The sequence below is a fragment of the Cebus imitator genome, unplaced genomic scaffold (genome assembly GCF_001604975.1).
Source record: "Cebus imitator isolate Cc_AM_T3 unplaced genomic scaffold, Cebus_imitator-1.0 Scaffold40, whole genome shotgun sequence".
NCBI classification, from domain to species: domain Eukaryota; kingdom Metazoa; phylum Chordata; class Mammalia; order Primates; family Cebidae; genus Cebus; species Cebus imitator.
In genome coordinates, this window is record NW_016107355.1 from 5,349,723 (window position 1) to 5,369,258 (window position 19,536).

Genomic DNA, 19,536 nt, shown 5'->3' on the forward strand with positions numbered 1-19,536 from the left:
TTATCCAGGAAGTGGCCAGGAGGAGATAACTCCTTTCTGAGAACAGTCACATGGAATCACCAAACTGCCTTATTAAGTAGGAGGTAGAGTTAGAAATCTTTTAAAGTCAGTTTTTAAGGAAGCTATTTCAACTATTAACAATATCATATGATAAGTCCACTAATTACTTCAGTTATTCATTGTCAGATTGCAAATGATCTAGGAATTTGAAAATATAACATAGCTTAGTTTCAAAGTCCATGATGGTATGACTAGAGTCATTTGGGTCAGACTGCAAGGGTGATGCAATAAGCTAAAAAAGTCAAAATCATGGCAAGACATCACTGATAATCAAGATGGGGTCAAAGATCATGAAGTCAAACCGTCACAATTTAGCACATATAATGCCCTATGTCATATGGCCTCTCTCAGTGAGACAATTAGGTCAAATTTTAGCAGGGGTCACAAATATGATTTCAGCGGCAGCCTCTGCAACGTAAGCATGCAGACTCTAAGGTGCCCATTCTACTTTAACTGTAGACGTGTTGCCATGTTCAGTACAAGGATGAATCCTTGTACCAATACTGCAATCTAGGTGATGCAAGCTCATTCAACAGATGGACTGCTGTTAGTCTCATTAGAAAACAGGTCTTACCATGGGCATTTATATTAGTAATCCAAATAATTAATCAGCAATCTTTGTCTTCACAGTTCGTGGCCTGAAAATGGGTGTTTTTTATCTGCTGCCTATAGTTTTCTAAGTGGCAGATTAAAGAGTTGGATTCAGTAAAAATATATTGAAGTTTATCAAAGGGAACACTGGCCACATCTGTGAGAATTACTTTCAATACTGCCCACAAAATAAAGTGCCCATGACTGCTTTTGTTTCTGCATAGTTGGTGTTAACACTGAATAGCTGCACAACGCAGAGATTACCGTCAGCTTCCAGCTTAGCTCTAACATCAGTGAATTATGCGCAGCATTTAGGGGAACTTCTGTGAATCAATGACCCCACTGAGATAGCAGCTTGCTTTGCCTCAGACAGCAAGGTTGGGGATAAGGCTTCCCTGAAAGGATAGCTGCTAATTTTTCATATAAAAGTGAGACATTGCTAGGGCCAGGCCAGCTGCATTTTTGAATATGCTATTGTCATTAGAAAAGACAGGCTTATTAGGCTCTTCCCACCTTGTTAGTCATTGCAAATGAATTTACCACCCCAAAATGTATTATCAGACCAGAGAGTTACAAGGTGGTTCTGGGTTAGAAATTCAGTTTTGACAAAAGTCTAATAGCAACCTAATAGCTAAGCTTTGTCATGCAGGCAACAAGTCCCAAACCCCAAGAGGAACCTCCAGATGGATATTTCTTCCCTTTGCCAGTGGCTCTAACTAGCAAAATCATTAGTCACAGAGACTTGTACCTCAAAAGAATTATTAGAGTTATAGATCCCTTAGGATATTAGCTCTTTTCTATACACAGCTTTTCCAAATTGGAATAATCCATTCTGACACTTACAGGACAGGGAAGTATAAGTATATAACACTTAATTTCCTGCTATACATTCTGATGTGTAAACAACAACTGTACACTGAATTAGCCCAAAGAGCTGCACCCACAGGGTCGTACTAGCTTCTCTTTCCAACTCTAAACCTTGTCCACATTCTATTGGTTGAATCTAGGCATTCTTTCACCACTAAACTAGATAGAGTGTAACTTGGTTATTACTGAGCTAGATAACAGAGTAATGAAAGTACCCTCATGTCCCTGAAATGTCTCAGTATACTTGAATAGGTGCATAGTGGCTTTGCCCCAGTATACTCAAAGTGTTGTATATAGACTTTATTGCCCTCGGGTAAAGGAGTATCAGATCCACCTTTAATCATCTTTCTTCGAGCAGGTAAGGTCAAGGCACAGGGATGAATTGGAGGTGGGAAATGGAAAACTTTTTTTTAGAACCATTTCGAACTGTCTGACTATAAAAGTAATAAAGATAGAGCAAGCAACTTATGGAATACACTTTCAAAAGAATGTTTATTTTGCTTAAGATGAAAAAGATTTTAGCAGTTAAGAAGATGATACAAAGAGATTTAACAATATGAGCTTTGTAATAATACACTAGAGCGTCTGGCATAGAATAGGTTATAGATTCAAAGAACAGTCAAATAAATAACAAATAATAAACTTACATGTATGATCTATTATTATGTTACATCAAAAATAGGAGGTCTCACATAGATCAATGGAATAAAATAAAGAACCTGGAAATAAAGCCACATACTTACAACCAACTGATCTTTGACAAAGTCACAAAAATAGACACTGAGGAAAGGATACCTTATTCAATAAATGGTTCTGGAAAAATTGAATCTTCATATGCAAAAGAATAAAACTGGACCCATACCTCTCATCAGATACAAACATTAAGTCAAGATGGGTTAACGACCTAAATTTAAGAGACGAAAGCATAAAAATCTTAGAAGAAAATCTAGGAAAAACTCTTCTGTACACTGGCCTAGGCAAAGAATTTATGAATACCTCAAAAGCAAATGCAGCAAAAACAAAAACGGACAAATGGGACTTAATTAAACTAAAAAGCCTCTGCACAGCAAAAGAAATGGTCAACAGAATAAACAGACAACCTACAGGAAAAAAATTTTCCAAATCCTGCATTTGATAAATGGCTAATATCCAGAATCTCTGAGGAACTCAAACAGCTCCAAAACAAAACAAAACAAAACAAAACAAAAACATTAAAAAGTGGGCAAAGAATATGAACAGACATTTTTTAAAAAGAAGACATACAAGTGACCAAAAAACATATTAAAAAAAAATGTTTAACCTGAGTCATCATGACAGAAATGCAAATTAAAACCACAAGGAAATACCATTGTATACCAGTCAGAATAACTATTATTAAAAAGTCAAAAATCAACAGATGAGGATGCAGAGAAAATGAATCACTTATACTGTGCTGGTGGGAATCTAAGTTATTACAACTACTATGGAAAACAGTATGGAGATTACTGAAAAATTAAAAATTAAAATGATATAAATATATATATTTTAATATATATATACACACACACAAACCATGTAATACTAATCAGCCATAAAAAAGAATAAATTCATGTCTCTTGCAGCAACGTGGATGAAACTGGAGGCCATTATCCTAAGTGCAATAACTCAGAAAGACAAAGTCAAATACCACATATTCTTGCTTATAAGTGGAAGCTAAACAATTGGCACACATGTATATACAGAGGGGAATAATAGACATTAGAGGCTCCAAAAGGTGGGAGGGTGGGAGGAGGGTGAGGGTTGAAAAATTACTTATTTGGTACAATGTTCACTGTTCTGATGATGGGTATACTAAAAGCCCGGACTTCACCCCTATACAATATGAACATGTACAAAATATGCTCTTGTACCCCTTAAATATATAAAAATTTTGAAAGTGTAGTCTCTGTGTAGAATTCAATTTGAATTTTTACTTCTTTTAAAGCAGGAAACCACATGTAATTTTGATAAACTAGAGAGCTGCTTTATAGCACCCAAGGTTAAGGATGAAGTTACATCTAGATATTCCTTCACTAGAGCAACTGCTTAAAGAGATCGAGGCGGGGTGGATCATGAGGTCAAGAGATCGAGATCATCCTGGCCAACACGGTGAAACCTCATCTCTACTGAAAATACAAAACTTAGCTGGGTGTGTTGGCATGGACCTGTAGCCCCAGCTACTTGGGAGGCTGAGGCAGGAGAATCATTTGAACCAGGGACATGGAGGTTATGGTGAGTCAAGATCATACCATTGTACTCCAGCCTGGTGACAGAGTGAGACCCTGTTTTTTTTTTTTTTTTTTTTTTTTTTTTTTTTTTTGTTTTTTTTTTTTTTTTTTTTTTTTTTTTTTTTTAAAGTTGTTGAATAAATGATTGAATACATTTGCTTGTTCTTAAGATTTGCTCTTTCGTTGGTTTTTGAGATACNAAAAAAAAAAAAAAACAACCCAGTTGGCTAGCATTAAAACCCACTCAAATGATCTACAGATAGTTCACAAATATCCCTAAACCAACATGACCCCCAACACGTCAACCCCTGAGCCTGCAAAAAAATAATAAATAAATAAATAAAAACAGAAGAAGGAAAGAAGGGAAAGAGGAATTAGGTTTACAAAAATCCTTTTAATATAGAACATTCTTATGTACAATAATATGAACGTAAAAGGTAGTATAATGTTCATTACTTCTACCACTTTGGCAAAATTGGTGTGACAGAAAAGAACAAAGAAAGGATTGTAAACATAGCATGAATTTTGGCTTTATGAATAAAAGTCTATTAGCTTTATAGAAATAGTTCTGTAGGTGTATTCAAGATAATTGAACTACGTTCACATAAAAGGAAATGGTGAATGGTGTTTTTCTAAATGTGAAACTATGCAGAATCCTGCTTAGCAATACCAGGAAATCTGCGAGGGGAGTGCTGAGATCAATGTCATTATCCAGAAGGCATTACTGAAATAGATTTTAAATCCTTTGATGTAATTGCTTGCTGAGTTTGCCATTACCGCAGCTCTCTCCTTTTGACTGATTGAAGGCCTTTAACAGCTCCAGTTTTACTGAGACTGCCAATATACTCATGTTGAAATCTTAAAGTTAGACAGATGTTTGATGTTTAATTTAACTAATATGGCACACCATGAGTCAGCAAAACACATTTTGTGTTAAAGCAAAAAACAAAAAAAAAAATTTTAAAAGGTGAGGGACAGGAATACACGCTGAGTTAATCTTTCTGTTTCAGCAGAGAAGACTTTGCTCTTAGAATTATTAACATGAATTCTGATTTGAAAACCCTATGGCATTTTTCCTGCCCCTTGAGAAAAGCAGTCTTGATTCCACTGGAGCATTTAGAACCAGAACTCAATGAATAAATTAACAGTGCATAAAATCCTCAAGTGAAGTGAAGGAGCAATGAGGTGAATTTTTTTTTCATTTAGGCGGTCCCTATTTTCCATGATTCCCTGAATAATTCCAGTTGTTTGTAATGCTTCTTTTCATTTTATTTTTTTGACAACCTACAACAAACAGACAATAACACACCTGATTAGCTTGTCTTTAGGTTTTCTCTCTTGCTTAAGAAAAATATTTGACCATAAGGAGAGAATTTCATTCATACTTTTAGTATGGATTGTGGTTAATATAAAACAAACAAATTATATTTAATAACTCTTAGCAGAAGATATTTCTCCCTCTCAAAAAAGAAAAAATGTGGCTATATATTTTAAGAATATGGTTAATGCTAATAACTTCTTTAATATTATTTTCCTAACTTCATTTTGAGGAAAAAGGCTGAAGATTACTTTTTAACGTGATTTTAGCTAAAGCAAAACTGTCTCAATCCTAGGCCTTTTTGAGCTCAGTTTTACATTAATAATACAGCTATACAGGAATAATATGCAGTGGTTGTAAGACTGGTGGTGGTAGCAGTGGTTATACAATTTGAAGCCATATAACTTGCAGTGCACTTTCACCAATATTTTATCTTGACTTTCATGACAACTTTATGACATAGGTAGAGGATCTATCATTATCCCATTGGATAAATAATGAAACTGAGGCTAGAAAATTCTAGTGACTTTTGGCCGGGTGCTGTGGATCACACCTGTAATCCCAGCACTTTGGGAGGCCGAGGCAGGCAGAGCACAAGGTGAGGAGATGGAGACCATCCTGGCTAAAATGGTCAAACCCCATCTCAACTAAAAATACAGAAAAAATGGCCAGGCGTGATGGCACGTGCCTGTAGTCCCAGCTACTCGGGAGGCTAAGGCAAGAGAATCCCTTGAAGCTGGGAGGCACAGGTTGTAGTGAGCTGAGATCATGTCACTGTACTCCAGCCAGGTAGCAGAGTGAGATTACATCTCAAACAAAAAAGAAAAGAAAAGAAAAGAAAAGAAAAGAAAAGAAAAGAAAAGAAAAGAAAAGAAAAGAAGATTTTGGTGACTTTTTAACCACTATAAAAAGTAACAAATTTAGGTCATCAAGACGTCATCAAATTTAGGTCATCTGTGGCAGGCCTTATTCAGAATCCAGCTCCTCCAGAAGTCAAACTGATCGCATATGGCCAAAGACTCCCTATCAAAAAGCACATATTAGCATAAAGTGTTTGGCATGGCCCAAGGCTCCAAGTAACAAGGTGATATGTTTTGAATCTGTATTCACACCCCAACTCATGTCGAATTGTAATCCTTAGAATTGGAGATGGGGCCTGGTGGGAGATGATTTAATCACGGAAATGAGTTTCCCCCTTTTGAATCTTGTGATGGAGTTCTCACAAGATCTGGTCACTTAAAAGTGTATAGCACTCCCCGCCCCCACCTCTCTTCCTTCTGCTCTGACCATGTGAAGATGACTTCTCTGTCTTTGCCTCCTGCAAGGAGTAAAAGCTCCCTGAGGAACCCCCAGCCATGCTTTCTATAGAGCCTACGGAACCGTGAGCTAATTAAATCTCTTTGCTTGGTAAATTACGCAGTCTCAGGTATTTTTTTTACAGCAGTGCAAGGATGCACAAAGTTACAAAGGCATCCTCATCAGGCCAGATATTCCAAGGGCTTAGACGTTATCTCCCAGGATCTGGTCAAGGGCCAAAACTTTCTTTGGATTCTGTAGGGTTGGTAAAACCCAGACATGCTGACTAATCCCTATCCCTAATTAGTTTGAACATTACATTTCTAATAATGTTTTCAAAATATACCTTCCATTCTAATTAAAAATGCCACAGAGCAGAGATAATAAAATAATTAGCTAATTTTGCTTGACAAAGTGCTTAGAAGTTTAAAACACTAGAAACTATGGATTGAAAAGATGAATTATAAAAATAATACAGGATAAGAGAAATAAAGAATAGGGTTTATTTCTAAGTTTGTGTCTTTTTTTACATTCTTTTGATATTTTGGGGATAATAGATATTTTTTGAACCTAGCAAGTAGCAACTTTATTATATTTTTCTAAATTTCACATGATTGCTGAGTAGTTCCTTTGTTATTATTTCTTTTTATCCATATCTTATCAAAGATGGCTTTAAAAAATTGACATTTTCAATCTTCTACTTGGAAATTTTCTTAGCCAACTGTAACATTTTATTAGGCATAATTTTATTTTTTCAAAATTACCGCAGTCAATAGTTTTGCCAAATTTTCAGCCCACTACATAACAGATATCCTCTCCTTTCTACAGACTTCAGTTACAAAATCTCACTGTCATCAGCCTTCAGTGAGTTTCCTTAAGACACTCTCAACTTCTGCTCTCTTACTGTCCCAAAACAATGCATGTTATAGTTTTTGTTATCTTAATACTCTTCTGGTGGTAATTTCTATTCAGATTAGCTTTTGTTGCCTAATAAACCAGCTCAAGCCTTAGTTTAATAAAGCAATTAATTATTACTCCTGGTTCTGTATATTGACTCCAGTTGGTTGAGTGGTTCTAGCTTAGAATTTATTATGCAGTTGTGGTTAAATGCTTGCTGGGGCTGCAGTTATCTGAAGTTTGACTGAACTCAATGTTGAGGACTGCTTATTCCCACAGTGGAAGTTAATGCTGTCTACATAAGATGAAAACTCATTTAGGACTGTGTTATGGATTGAATGTTTATGTCCCCTGAAATTCACGTATGGAAGCCCTAACCACCTCCATGATGGTATTTGGAGATGAAGGCCTTGGGAGATCAATATAGTTAGATGATTTCATGAGGGTGGGGCCCTGGGTATTATGGGATCAGTGCCCCCACAAGTGACACCTGAGCAGTCTTTTTCATTCTCTCTCTCTTTCCTCTCTCTTTCTCTTCTCTTTCCCTGAAATGTGAAGACAGAATGAGAAGGTGACCTTTGCAATCCTAGAAGAGCTTTAACCAGAACCCAACCACACAGGCACCTTGATCTCAGATTTCCAGGCTCCAGAACTATGAGAAAATAAATTTCTTTTATTTAAGCCAACTAGTCTATGGTATTTTGTTATGCCATCCTGAGCAAACTAATGACAGGCTGTCACCTAGAGCATGTGCACATGGACTATCCATGCGATTTGGACTTCTCACACCATGATATCTTGGCTTCCCAAGGGAGCAACCCAAAAGCAAAAATACCAAGAGGCTCAGGGAGAAACTATAATAAGGCTTCTTATGACTTAGTATCAGAAATCCCATCCCAGATTCATGAGAGGAAGTGAAAATTAGACCTCTTCTACAGATGTAAGAAGCAGAATGTGTTTAGAGAGAAGAAATTGTTAGCAGCCATCTTGAAAATGAGCTAGGACATGTGGCATCTGTGCTGTGAGAATCCATTTCTATTCATTCTCTGGTCTTGGGTGATCTAATTCAGATAAATCTGGGTAACTCCATGATCAGATATAGGACATAATGAAATTTGTCCTTGTGAGATCGGGCAATAGCATGTTTTGAGTAAGGATGTAACCAATAGTTTTGCCAGACTTTCAGCCCACTACATAATGGGCACCCTCTTTTTCTCCAGACTTCAGTTACAAAATCTCACTGTCATCAGCCTGAGTCTCCTTAAGACACTCTCAACTTCTGCTCTTCTATGGGTCCCAGAACAATGCCACATGTTATAGTTTTGTTATGGTAACACTTTCGGTGCTAATTTCTATTAAGATTAGCTTTTGTTGCTAATCTGAGGAGTAATGTTTCATTATTCATAAATAATAAATAAGTTATTATTATTAATAATAAACCAGCTCAAGACTTAGTGTAATAAGGCAATTTATTATTACTCCTGCTTCTGCAAACTGACTCCAGTTGGTTGAGGTTTAACTGATTTTTCTTCTAAATAGTATATCAAAGAACATTTTTAAAGCATGTGTCATATTGACTATTTAGCCTAAGTCACAGGGTGTTTAGTGCTGTAATATTATCAATAGACTCTATTTCCCATTTTGGCTTAAATACTGTCAGGAGAATCAGAGGATGTCTCAGTGGCCCTTTATCCCATACTTTTGCTTTTATTTTAGGAAAGTTATCTCTAAATACTAATTTTAATAATAAGGGCTAAAAAAATCCTCCACTCTACTTTTAAAAGAAAATGTTTTATTTTACCATTTAATTATTATTCTGAAATGTTATTAACATTCAATAGTAATTTTCAAGGAAAGAATTGAGCAGCAGGTCTGCAGTCCTTATTTTTTTCTGGTGACTGCTAACATGGTAGCAGAAGGATATGGCCACAAACTAATTTTTACTTGCTAGAGGAAAGGTTCTTATCTATGAATGTTCAGTTGTCTGGGATTCTTTATAGTAAACAAATCTAGCATATATGGATAATGGTTTCCTGAAAAATATTTTATGTGCATAGTAACTATCTGTGTATAAAATGCAAATGTTTCATGACAGAAAAGGCTCTCTTCTGTGTAAATAGTGTATCCCACCTATATTACTTAGAGACATCATATGCTAAGCTAAGGAAAGAAAGGGACTGGAAATCTGTATTGACAGCCAGAATCTCTCCCTTCGTTAGCTATACCTCGGGATAACTTGTATCCTTGCAGTTGTCAGTAACGTTACTATTAGGTAACATCTTTGATTTCTGTTGAGTACAACTTGGCAATCTGATCCTTTATATTATTTCAATTATAATAGTAACTACCAAATAAAACAGTTCAATCCGTTAAAGAATAGTGAAAATATGACTTAATATTTAAAACAAAAAGACAAAGCTGAATTAGTTACTTAGCTTATTGAGACAGAGCTAGAGCCCTCAGGCACAATGTTCTTTGAGCAAAGCAGACTGCTGACCTTATGCAGAGTTTTGGGAAAACACAAAGTGCAGAAATGTTTAAAATTCCCAAGACTTAAGTGGGCTTTTACCCTATATAGAAGCATGGTTTTGGGGTTGAGATACTTGTTAATTGGCTGCCAAGTCCATTGAAGTAAGCCTGTTTCTGATTGCCTGGCTTTCCAAAGTATGGGGCTATCACTGATTTGTTGACTTTAAGAAGTGTATTCGCTGAGAAGAATTGGTACTGATTAACTAAATGGATTTAAACTGTTTCTGGCAGTTATTTGTTACCATGGCTCCAGAACAGCCTGTCTTTCCCTTGGAGTGTGGGGTCAGTCTTAATTCTCCACTCAAAAAAGAGAGGAGGACGGAAGGAATGCTATGTTTGGGATTCTGTACCTTGGACACATGCATTTGCAGGTATCTTTCTGAAACCTGTACATTCACCCATGAATGCTACAGTAGGGGTTCAGTGATGTACGTCAAACCATTCCCAGATGTGCCTCCAAATATTAAATATACAAATATACTTATTGTATATTTTTATACAAATAAGATCCCAACTACCATAGCAATGCCCCCTTAAAAATATGAGCTGCTGAATATGAGGAACATTGACACGTTTAAGGTGTTAGAACTGACTAAAGAGATGAGAGCATAACTGAAATTCAATCTGCCACAAAAGAAGCATTGGGTTTTACAAGAAACATGAGAGAACTTACCAACTGTAAGTAAACAATTTGCTAAGTAAACAATTCTACTTAAAATGCTTAGTGGTCCAATTAAGCCAATATGACTAGTGTCTCTATAAAAAGGGGTAATTTGGACAAAGAGACAGACATGCCATAGGGAGAACGCCATGTGAAGATGAGGACAGAGATTAGGGTACTTTTACAAGCCAAAGGATGCCAGAGATTGCCAGCAAACCACCATGAATTGGGATAGTGGTGTGAAAGAGATTCTTGGAACACATTTCTCCACACAGCTCTCACAAGGAGGCAGCCCTGCTGACACCTTTATTTCAGACTTCTAGCCTGCAGAACTGTGATACAAAAAATTTTATAGTTTAAGTCACCCAATTTGTGGTACTTTATTACAGCAGCCCTTGCAAATTGTATATCAAAGTATAAACAAATGAACAAAGTCTTCCAACTAAAAATCTCCCTTTAACTATTTAATGATAATGAAATCTCACCCTAGGAGCTTCATTTATTTGAATCAAGAATGGTGTTACTATTTCTAAACCAATGGCTGGGAATAGAAATAATTTAAACTATTATAATTTACACACACTATAAAGCAAACAATTTTCATCTTCTTTCTTGTGAAAAAAAAATGTTTTTTTTTAATTATTTAGCCCAGAAATGAGAAGTTTATTAGTGTATGGTTCATTGCAAAAGCATGTTCAAATTAATTTCTCAAAACTTGCTTAATAAAGCCTTATATTCAAGCCAATAGACAGAAGCTGTAGGTATGGTTATATAGTATGTATGTTGTCCCCCCCTAAATTGCATTTTGAATTGTAATCCCCTATGTTGCAGATTGGGTCTGGTGGGAGGTAATTAGGTCTTGGGGGCAGATTTCTCATGAATAGTCTAGCACCATTCCCTTGGTGGTGTCTTTGTGATAGTGAGTTCATATGAGACCTAGTGGTTGAAAACTATGTGGCCCCCCACACCGCCGAAGCTTATTCCTCTCTTACCTGTGATATGCTGCCTCCCCCTTTGCCTTCCACCATAACTGCAAGCTTTCTGAGGCCTCACAAGAAGCCAAACAGATGCTCAGTGCCATGTTTTCTGTACTGCCTGCAGAATCATGAGCCAGTTAAACCTCTTTTCTTTATAAATTACCCAGTCTCGGGTATTTCTATGCAGCAATGCAAGAATGGCAAAACACAGAAAATTGATACCAAGGAGTGAAGTGTTGCTGTAAAGGTACTTAAAAATGTGAAAGCAACTTTGGAATTGGGTAGCAGACAGAGGTTGGAAGAGTTTAGAGGGCTCGGCAGAAGACAAAGGAAGATGAGGGAAAGTTTGGAATTTCTTACAAACGGGCCAAAATGCTGATAGTGATATGGACAGTAAAGTCCAAGCTGACAAGGTACCAAATGAAAATAAGAAATTTTTTGGAAAGCAGAGCAAAGGTCATCCTTGTTAGGCCTTAACAAAAAACTGGGCTGTATTGTGAAAGTTTGAACTTCAGGGTCACAACCTAATGTGTCTGGCAGAGGAAATTCTAAGCAGTAAGATGTTCAAGAAGTGGTATGGCTGCTTCCACCAGTTTATGGTCAAGCATGAGCATAAACTCATGCATACAGATGCACAAGCAAAGAAATAACTTAAAGTTGGAATTTACACTTAAAGGAAAAGCAGAGTCTAAAAGTTTTGATACTTTGCAATATGCCCACATGATAGAAAAGAAGAGCCCATTTTACAGGGGAAGAATCCAAGTGGGCTGAGGAGCAATCACTTGCTATAAAGATTTGCATAACTAAAAAGAAGCCAAGTGCTCATAGCCAAGACAATGGGGAAAAAGGCCTTGAAGGCATTTCAGAGATCTGCAAGGAAGCCCCTCCCATCACAGGCCCACAGGCATAGGAGGAAAGAATAATTTTGTGAGCCAGACCCAGGTCCCCGTTGCCCAGTGCAGTCTCAGGTATTTCTTTATAGCAATATGAGAACAGTCTAACATATCATATACCACCAAGTTTTTTGCATGTTAATAACAAAACATTTTAAAACTGTACAATTAAAATACCTTCTAATAAATATAAATAGATATACAAATATAAGATTAAAGAATAGAGTTAACCATTTTTTATCTTAGAATATTTGTCAGTAATCTGTGGGGATTGGTGAATGTGTGTGTGTGTGTGTGTGTGTGTGTGTGTGTGTGTGTGTGTGTGTGTGTGTGTGTGTGTTGGTGTATGTGTCTGTGTTATCAAGGAAATAAATATTATGTCTCTGATACACAGAGTTTTACCACAGCACTTTTATAAAACCTATTATCATACAGTGTTAAGGCTCCTCAACCCTACTGACATAGACTTGATTGTTGGCATCCTCATTACAGTCACAGTCAAGCTTTTGACTACTTGTAATTTATTTCATTTAATGGGAATCTAAGATAAAAATTGTTTGCCAGAATTATGAGTAAACTAATTTTCTAGTGTAGTTCTTCTATGACTAAATTATTTTATTTAGAGTAAGTAATGTCTTGATTACATGTTAAAGCCTCATTTTAAATTTAACTGTCCAGAGAACTTACTTTGTGTCAGGATTAGAAAATACTATACTGTCATTCAAATATAATTGAATGGACTTTTTTTTCATATATTCAAAGGTATATATTAAAAGCTTCTATACCAGAAGAATTTTATATTATTTAAAGTGTTTCTTATTCTCATTTACATGAACTGAAATTGTAAAACCTTGGCTTATTAAGGGTAGATATACACTGTTTGCTTCCATGTACATGATTTAAGCCAAGTCACATAATTTTCAGGATCTTTCTCTCTCTATTTATAATGACACTTCATACTTGCTTTTATTTCTCCATGCTGTGAACTTAAGAGAAGAAACAACACTCTAGACAATAAGGCAGTTACACTTACAGAGATTGGACAATAATAAATATTGGGAAGGCCATTTTTACAATAAACTCCTAACTGGTCCCTCTGTTTCCATTCTTGACTTTTCAATCAATTCTTAACACAATGGTCAGAGTGACCCTGCAAAATCAAAAGTGAGGTCTTGCCACTAATATGACCCATCCAATTAGCTTTCCATCTCACTCAAAGTAGGACTCAACGTCACTGCAGTGATTGAAGGGCCCCATATTGGTTGTCACCCACGCCCTACTCCATTACCTTTCTACTTTCATCTTCTACTGTTGTTTCCCATCTCACTCCACTCCAGCTACACTGACTTTTTGATTGTTCGTTTAATTCACCAGATACACTTTCACATCATGGCCTTTGCATATGCTTTTTCCTCTCCCTTAAATGCTCTTTTTTATTCACTCATTCAATCTTTCATTTAATTTTGTTTATTTATCATTTCTTTATGACATAAGAACTTTTTAGGATCTGGGGACACAACACTGAACAAAACATTCAAAAATCACTTTCCTCATGGAGCTTATGTTCTAATGGGGTTAGAAAACAAGGCCACACACACACATGCATATGCACACAAACATCCATATGTATGAGAGAGAGTATTCTAGACAGTGATAAGTATAAAGAAGAAATACACTTAAAAAGGACTAGAGGACAGAAAAAGGAAATGAGAAAGGCCTGGAGAAATGTCAGGGTGATCGACTTCTACAAGTCTCTTAAATGTAACAATTTCATCTAAAGCCTTCTCTACACTATTTAATATTGACATCACCATCCCCAAAACACACATACACACACAAAGTACTATTAATACCTCTTCCCTGAATTATTTATTATTAACACAGTTAATTTTTTTCCATTTTCTCATTCTAGCTACTATAATATAAATCCCCGTGAAGTGAGAGAAATTTTGAGTATTTTGTCCACTGTTCTATATACCACCACCTATGGCAATGCCTGTCTCATTGTAAACAGTCAATAAATATTTGTTGAATAGATGAATGCCCAAATCAATAAAATATTAAGATAAGACTGAGGAGCAGAAATTACAACACCAAACTGCAGGGTTGAGAGTAAAAAATGAAAAACAATTGATAGGGAAATTACACGATGGACAGTGTGGTCATACAGCGCAGATCATTATAGGGAGGGTTATCACTACCTATGCATGAGTTACCCTCACCCTCTCTTTCTTTCCACTGCACTTTAAAGTTCTTTTTCTCCATGGTATTCCAGGAGTACCCACAGTAAACAAATACTACAGTGACTTAAAATATTAAAGGGCTATTTTTACATAAGATTACCTTTGATATACTTTCAATGGACATAACTGACATACATTCCCATGGCAATTAAATATATGAAGGATAGGATGACCTTAACACAAACTCCTCCAGGTTCAAATTGCAGAGGTGATAATCCTGGTCAAGTGACAGAGAAATGCACTTAAACTTTAATGATGATGGAATCGTTAGTCTTCAGAAGAAGATATATATCAAATTAGAGATCAATATTTAAATCTTTCTCCGCCTTTTATGTACTCACTTTTTATTCAGTTGATTCCTTAAAATTAATTTAGAGTGCTACACAAACAGGGCATTTTCACACATAAGTAAAGCTAGAAACATTTTATATTCGCATTCAGAGCTATGGATTTATGGAGAGTTTAATTTTAAGTACCTTATCTTAAGACTATCATAGTTACTCTAACAATTAATGAAAATATTATTTCTTTTTCTAAGTGCAGAGTAATTCAGACATTTTCAAACCGATTCAAATGATATTTATGTACTACTGTTCACTCAGGGAAGGTTTATTAGGAATATACCTCAATAAAACGAAAAAATAAAATGTTTAAATAACTGAAATACATTTAAAATTTTCTGCTCACAATGTAATTAATTTTTTCACATTTTAGGAGAGTTCACATATTAGAGATGTTGAGGCAAGCCACATTTTGCTACATTGTCGTAATCAAGTCAGCATTACAACTACCATCTAGGATTTTCTCTGCACAGCCTAAGAGGGAAGCTAAGAACTACATTCCCTGGAATTTCTTCCTCCCTGTGGTTCCAGGTTGGAGCCTATGAAGAAACATAAGATTTGCAAAAAGTAAAATCAGAAGAGGCCTTTTTTTTTCAGGGATGGTTGCTGGCAAATGAGTGGGAAGACGTGATATTTGAAGCAACTCTCAGTTGAGCTCCTTGAGAATCACTGACATCCGTATGACAGACCAAGACAGTCTTATCCAACCTTAACACCCCCAGCTCTTTCAATTATAAGGTAATCGTGTAATTTTAAATTATCCTTCTACTTGAATACACAGAGTGACTTTTGTCTCCTTGGCTGAACTCTTTTTTTTTAAGTATAAATTTACAGATAATTCCAAGGAAAAATCTTCTAGTACTAAATTCTGTGTTTATCTGTTATAATGCCACACACTAATAACAAACTACACAGCAAGAGCATATTTAATAAAATGCTGCATTAACAAAAATGTCAGGAATTCTTCAGCTCCAATTAGATATAATAAATACATTAAAATGCTATGAAACTGAAGTTTAAAATGAAATGAAATGAAATGAAACTTTGCCCTAAGCAAACATAAAACTGGACAAAAATACATGAAACAAGTGTTTCCAGGCACAAGAAAAACAAGCAAGGCAGGGAGGTGATTCTTGAGAAAAAGAGAATTTAGTAGATTAGATTCCTGTTTTCCTCGGAAAAACTTTTTTCTTTCTGCATTGAAGCACAAAGAAGTAAAACTCAAACAAATACAGAGGACTCACTGAGCAAAGGAGGCAAATACTGGTCCACAGGCTTCTTAGGAGACTTAAAATTATGGAGAAGATTGTCAATAAGAGGTAGATGCAATAAAGAGGGTGTCTAGAAGTATGTGAGGTATATCTTGAAAGTTTTTACAAAGAATTGGGTTGAGGAAGTTCTTTGACAGGATCATATTAATAACAAGGCTTGATCACAGAACTGTATAGCTGATAGTTAACAAGACATAAAATGAAAATGGTTATGCAGTTCAGAGTACTTGGAAACTTTGCAGTGAATCTCCAGTACTCAGTTAACTATGACCTAAACTTAGAGCCATGTCCTATGATTAAGGTCAAATCTTAAGGAGACCACAAATAATAATAAAAGAAGCCAGATGCGGTGGCTTATGCCTGTAATCCCAGCACTTTGTGAGGCTGAGGGGGGTGGGTCACCTGAGGTCAGGAGTTGGAGACCAGCCTGGCCAACATGGTGAAACCCTGTCTCTGCTAAAAAACACAAAAATTAGCCCGTTGTGGTGGCATGTGTCTGTAGTCCCAGCTACTCAGGAGGCGGAGGCAGGAGAATTGCTTTAACCTGGGAGGCAGAGGTTGCAATGTGCCAAGATCTTGCCACCGCACCCCAGCCTGGGTGACAGAGCAAGACTCCGTCTCAAAAAATAATAATTAAAAAAAAAAAAAAGTCAACCCTGACAAGATTAAAAAAGTCATTTACCTGCAAGTAATTTATTTGGCGTCCAGGAAAACAAACAAATAAATATCATTTAGAGGGCAATTAATCAAGACTCTATAATGAACCATTTAAAATGTGTACCATATAATTTAAATAACTAGATAGATGAAGTAGGACAATGTGACACATAATCAAGAAAATAGGCAATTAGTTAGAAAAAAAACACCGATATGGCAACCAGCAGACAAGGACTATAAAATAACTTTTAGAAACACGTTTAAGAATTTAAAGGCCGGGCGCGGTGGCTCACGCCTATAATCCCAGCACTTTGGAAGGCCGAGGTGGGTGGATCGCGAGGTCAAGAGATCGAGACCATCTGGTCAACGTGGTGAAACCCCGTCTCTACTAAAAATACAAAAATTAGCTGGGCATGGTGGTGCATGCCTGTAATCCCAGCTACTCAGGAGGCTGAGGCAGGAGAATTGCTTGAACCCAGGAGGCGGAGGTTGCGGTGAGCCAAGATCGCGCCATTGCACTCCAGCCTGGGTAACAAGAGCGAAACTCCGTCTCAAAAAGAGAGAGAAAAAAAAAAGAATTTAAAAGACAGGATGGTAACAGCAAGTTGGCTGACTAGAGGGGCCTGACACTTGTTCTTCTAACAAGCAAAATAGTGCCAAAATAACTAATAAACAGCTATATCTTGATTAAAATATCTGAGGAAGAATACTGGCGGGCAGCAGAAGAATGGCAGAGACGTTGTGGAACATGAAGATTCACGATGGCTGCTTAGAAAAAGGAGCAAAGCACCCCCTGCTGCCACCTCATCTCACTATTCAGCTTGGGGCCAGGAAGGACTTCACTATGTGGAGAGAAGATAATCAGGAGCCCCCATTAATGCTGTGAATACTTGCAATCTCTGCTGCTGGAGAATCCTGCATTTCTCATAGCCCCAAGCCCATTTTAGGCTGTTGCCAGAAGCTCTCATTGACACATTGTCTTAGAGGAGCCCACATTGTGCTCATTGCTCTGAAATGACCCAAGGAGCTGCCATAAGGCACCATTTCAAAACTGAAACCACAGCTAGAATGAGTCCTGCTTTGAAGACCAGTAGCAACTGTATCTTTCTGAACTTGAGGCTTTGCCACCATTAATGGCTCAGCATTCCCAAACTCAGCTGCTACAGCTCCCTAACCCTTGAGAGAAACCTAGGAGGTGCTCTATCTTCCCCATCCCAAGGGATGCAGCACAATGATCCTGGCCACTCAGAGACTAGATTCATGGAACAGCTGTTGCCTCAGTGCTCTACCCCCAGGGGAGCAGTGTCCAAGCAAAGCCACCAGCTGATCAGACCCTCAGTTCCCTGGAATGCAGATCAGATTGGCACCCTTTCCCCAAGGAAGCACATGCCTAAGCCAAACCAAAGGCTGTTCAGCTCTGTGCTTAATGGAACATGGATCCCCCAGTGCCCCGCACCCAGAGAAGCAGTACTCAAATCTAGCTGCAGGTTGACAAGCTGCTCCCTTCCTCTGTGACTGGCCCAGGCTTGTGCACCAAGCTCAGGGGAGCAGTCCCCACACTGAGCCACCAGTTGATCTTCCTGCCCTTCCCCTGCTCTGCGCTGACCTAGGGAAGCAGTGCTTGATCTGAGCCACTGGCTGGTGAATTCTGCACTTCCACAGAGCAAGGACCAGCGCACAACCCTGCCCCCTGGAGAGCAGAGCCCAAGTAGATGGAGCAGCTACAGAAATCTCTGCAGACTAAGCCACTGAAGCACTTACAGTCATTACATGTTGTTATCTATAGCTGAAGAAACTGCACAGAGTCTACACTGCTACAACCAACCAGAACAAAGCCAACACATCCTACCCATCTGACACCCTAGGCCAAATCTATATATGAAACTCCTTTCCCACAAAAGCCTCTATACAAAATTGGAGGAGGGTACTATTCCATCAGATGCACAAATATCAACATAGGAGTACAAGAAACATGAAAAAGCAAAGAAATATGACATCATTAAAAAAATAATTTCCCAGTAACTGACCTAAAAAAATTGAAATTTACAAACTGCCTGAAAATGAACTTAAAATAATTATCATAAGGAAACTTAGAGAACAAGGGAATGCAGATAAACAAAATCAGGAAAAGAATTTATGATATTAATAGAAATTCAATAAAGAGATAGATATCAATAAAAAGAACCAAAGAGAAATACTAGAGATGCAGGAGTCAATGAATAAAATAAGAAATATAACTGAGAGCTTTATCAACAAACTATATGATGCAGGAGAAAGAATCTCTGAACTTGAAAATAGGTCTTTTGAAATAACTGAGTAAATAAAACAAAAGAAAAAATGAATAAATAAATCCTACAGGACTTAGGGGATACAATTAAGTGATCCGACTTTTGCATTGTAGAAGCTGTATTATGGATGTTGTGTTATGCAGAAGAATAAATAGGAAAGGCACAGAAATAACCTATTTAATAAAATAATAGTTGAAAACTTCCCAAGTCTTGGGAGGGATATGAACATCTGGATTTAAGAATCTCAAAACTCCCCCAAATAGTTTCAACTCAAAAAGGTACTACTATAAGGGAAATTATACTCAACTGTAAAAGACAAAGAAAGAATTCTAAAAACAGCAAGAGAAAAGCATCAAGTCACATATAAGAAAATCCTCATCAGACTAACAACAGATTTCTCA